Genomic DNA, 4880 nt, shown 5'->3' on the forward strand with positions numbered 1-4880 from the left:
GTAGGACAATGATGGACGAACGGGCGATCAACCCCAGGATAGAGAGACAGCTCGTCACTTTCGGAAACAGACAATCTAACAGTCAAGCCCCGCTCACAGGCCAGGTGCACAGGGGTGTGACAGAAGGTGGAGTCTGAGTGCAGCATTATGATACCTCTGAGGAAAGTGTGCGTTATTATCACCATTTCTATCTCCTGGCAGCTAAAGTATATTTGCAGCTTCAATAATTCTAAGCAGCCTTAACAACTGTATGTTAGAAGGAAACCATTGTGGGTTATTAGGGCCCGAGCACCGAATGGTGAGAGGCCCTATTGAATCTGTAAGGATTTTTATTATTATTATTATTATTATTATTATTATTATTATTTCCCTTTGGGGGGCTTTTTCAGGGTCTAGACATGCTCAAAAAGTTATGAAACTTTGCAGGCAATTCAAGGTCTGCGGATATTTTAGTATTCTGGAGTAATTGGAATTGGGCGTGGCAAAATGGCTCTACAGCGCCCCCTGGAACCAGCCCCTAGGTTTCCACATAACGGATTTTCATCAAAATCTGGATATAGGTGTATCGTGACCAGTCATGAAAAAAAGTCTCATGGAGCATTATGAAAAACGCAACAGGAAGTCCGCCATTTTGCTTTTAGTGGCCATTTTGGCAATATCCCACATTTTTACTTTTACGTACTTGTCCCAGGGCTTTCATCAGATCAACTTCAAATTCAGATGAGTGTCATCACAACAAGATGGAGATAAAAAATGATTGAGGGATTTTTTTTTTATCACACCGTGTGACCGTGGCATGGCGTTAAAAATTGGTTACACGCCATCAAAACACGGGCATCTGTATCTCGGACATACATGTTCCAATCAAGTCCAAACTAGACATGTAAAACAATAGTCCCCGCCTGATGACATCTATGCATAAATGATGACTTAAAACCGCAGCGCCCCCTGGTGGCAACAGGAAATGTCTTGTTTTTTGCTTGTCTTACACTTGGATGAATTTCTCCTCATCCACTGACCTCAACCATGTCAAACTGTATCAAATGGGTCCCAAGACATTGACAATGAAGACATAAGATTACCGTGACTTTTCGTCAAACGCCATATGAATGGCGTGGCATTAAAGTTCATCAACTCGCCGTGAAACACGAAATTGCTGTAACTTCAGTGTTCATGATTCTATCTCTCTCAAACTACATGTGTGTAACAACAGCCCCCCCCTGAAGATATTCATATGGTTTTAAGAAATGGGCGTGGCAAAAAAACTGACCAGCGCCCCCTATAGGGCAACCCCGGCACTACGATGGCCGACATTTATACAAATCTATCGGGACATGTGTCGTTTCATAACAAACAAAAAAATATCTTGGATAGGTATGCTTGACCAAACAGGGAGGCCGCCATTTTGGATTAAGTGGCCATTTTTTTTCCATATTCCACATTTTTACTTGATGCACTTGTCCCAGGGCTTTCATCAGATTAACTTCAAATTAAGATCAGTGCCATCACAACAAGATGGAGATAAAAAGTGATTAAGAGATTGACCTTTCGTCACACCGTGTGACCGTGGCGTGGCGTCTTGAGTTTGATTAAACGCCATCAAAACACAAGGTTCTGTATCTCGGACATACATTGTCCAATCGAGTCCAAACTAGACATGTAAGACAAGGGTGCCATCCTGATGACATCTACACAGAAATTATGACTTGAAATTACAGCGCCCCCTGGTGGCTACAGGAAGTGACATGTTTTATACTTTGATGAACTGCTCCTGGCTGACTTACAATATACAGCTCAAATCAGATCAGTCAAGTCATTAGATCATGGTCAGAATTGTGACGTTTCCTCAAACCGTGTAAACATTGATGTGCGGCGAAGGATTTTCCTTCGCCAAAGGACACGATGTTATCATAAGTCCACTGTGCATTGTCCTATCACTACCAAACTTCTGTCACATGATAAGAGTACAAGCCTGAACAGCTCTATGTGTCAATATTTCCTCATTGTCATAGCGCCACCTACTGATTCGCCAGGAAACAGGAAGTACTTTGTTAATCCACTCTGCATTATCCAACCGGCTCCAAACTACTGACCTATGATCACAATACTGATCTGAACAGCTCCACATATAAATATTAGTTCAGGGTCAGAGCGCCACCTACTGATCAGTGTGAAAATTAAGTTGTGTTAACATTGTCCGATTGACACAAAATTGCTCACGCTACATCAGAGCGCCTACATGAACAGATATATATGTCTGTGCGTAATAATAGTGATGGCGCCACCTACTGGCAAACCTACTGCCGCAGAGCGCAAAACGCATTTAACGTGGAGAAGTGCATGCTCGATCGATGATGTGCGCTTGGTCATCGATCGCTCTCTCCACCGACCGCAACAGGCTTCAACGTGCGGGTGCTCGGGCCCGCAAGTGCTACAACGTAGCCCTAGTTTCATTTGTATTTGACAAACAATCCAGTGAGGGTGTTGTGAAAGCATAGCGACACAGCTTGAAGTAGATATTGTTCGTAATATAATTTGAAATTCAGCAGATGAAATTCATAATGCACATATGCATTAAGCCATGTAAAGAGATGTGGAGCAGCCTGGGGCAACATAGAGGAAACAGGGTTATTTATTATAGAGCACAATGAGGTTTGGACATTTTCACCACAGAGTTTAGAGAATGTAATCACAGCCAATGTTTCCTCCAGCACGAAGAAAGTGTGTGATGGACCCATTACATTTCATGCATTTACAATGGGGTGGCTGTGAGCGTGGTTACAGGCAGTGTTGTCATGTGTGAGCGTCTATACTGCGCATGTATAAGTCTCTTTCTATTTAAAGTGACATAAGGGGAATTAAGTGTGTTATGGAGTGTTTGTCTGATAAAAGGCTGCTTGAGGATGTAATTTTGTGGCTGAGGCAGTTTCTTGTTCCCCATTTGTCTTTTTTTAAGAGTTGTGTCTCCTCAGCTGAAACAGTCGTATTTATCCACCCTGGAGCAAAACTTGTCAGGGCTGCACACACACACACACACACACGCACACCAAACTTTTGCACACAAGTTAACTCTGAGACAGAGAGTGGTGGGTGTATTGTGAAAAACACTACGGCAACAACAAGGATGAGAAATGCAGAGAGGGGAGGAGGAGGGGACGAAAACAGAAAGTTAATGAAAAGCATCCGAATGGTGATGCAGGCTGTGCTTGTGCTGTATACCCCAAGCAATACTAATAGAAATGCTGATGTCATTGTGATGTCATTTATACCATATAATGACAAATGATTAGTCAATCTAAGCTGACCAATTATTATTGGTTCCAAAAGCTCCCATTTTGTAACCAATAACAAATATGCCATTGTCATTCCTAAAATGTTTTGATCTATAAAAGCTTTAAAGCGTGTTTTTAGTTCCAGAGGTGCAGATACCTCATAAAATAAATATTTGAACTGTGCATGAAGTCATTTTGTGACATCTTCATGATCTAACTTATCATATAATTATATATGATCAATATACGCTTTAGATTGTCTCTACAGATTTATTATTTGTACAGACAAAAAATCTATTGTTTCAAGTATCAAGACTCATATTTTCCAGAAGAGATTTGTTGATCTTTCCAAACTTTTAGAAATCAAGGTCTGTATCTTAAAATAAGTCAGATCACTGCACTAAGCTCACTGGACGACAAGCACACTGAACAAAGGTAATTACGGTGATTTGTATTTTAATATATTTTTCGATTACAGATATGCACGGCTCTATTTAAAATGGTCTTTAATGCTTCACATCAAAGACCTGACAAATAAAATGTATGTACATGACTGACACTAAAGCTGCAGATGAGGCACAGAGGCGAGTGTTGTTCGGCGCTCTGTAATTCACCAAAGGGAACGTTTGGTGAGTGAGAGTGGTATCGCTCTATTCAGAGAGCTTCTGTAGAGGTGCGGAGGTAACGGCTTATGTCAGTACAAGAGAAATGGAAGGTGGCTTGACGATGAAAGGTCCTTGATGCTGATGATTTCTTTCCACACAATCTGGCAGGTGAATAGGTTCCATATGTAACTCCATCATTATGTCCCATTCAATTTCTAGATGAAACTCAAGGTCACAGAATTGATGTTCGCAATGTCCAAGGCAGTTTGCATTGACACTGAGCAAGATACTGAACACCTAATATAACTTTCACTTATTCAGAGTCAGCTTGGGTCAGTGCATCAGCGTACTTTTAGAACATATCTGCACACAAGCTGTTAATCAAGGGAAAACAGGAGGCTCACAAATCTCCCCTTCTGTTAGTTTTACTGGCACAACCAGGAAAAGAGGGCAGACACACTGAACAAGTGACGTTTAGGAGAGAGTAAGCAAGACTAATAGACACAGGAGACATTGCTGTATACACCACAGACACAGAGAGACAGATGGGAAGAGAGATGCAGAGAGACAGGAAGACGTAGAGAGATTGAGAAAGAGGCACAAATGGCCAGAGATAGACTGGGATACAATCGATAAGGACAGAAATGTGCAAATACTAGGAGAACGCAAAAACAAAAAGGTCCAAGACAGAAACCCTCCTCACATTGTCCTGAGGAAGAACCAGAGAGATGAAGAGGAGATGTGTGGAGGACGGTGAGGTGAGGCCAGTGATGCTGACAGCTACAGGGCCGTGGTGCTTAGGATGAAGAGGACGGATGGATGGATGGATGGATGGATGGATAGAGGGAGGAGGGTGAGGGACAGTGTGGTGTTACAGAGAGGTAAAGGAGGAAGTTCATCGAGTGTAGTTACAATAACAACAAAGTTCTCACACACACGCAAAAATAGATTTTAAGTCTTCATAAGGTTGTTGTGTTTCAAGTGCAGTAGTTTACAAAAACAA

Source organism: Pleuronectes platessa, chromosome 12 (assembly GCF_947347685.1).
Source record: "Pleuronectes platessa chromosome 12, fPlePla1.1, whole genome shotgun sequence".
NCBI lineage: Eukaryota > Metazoa > Chordata > Actinopteri > Pleuronectiformes > Pleuronectidae > Pleuronectes > Pleuronectes platessa.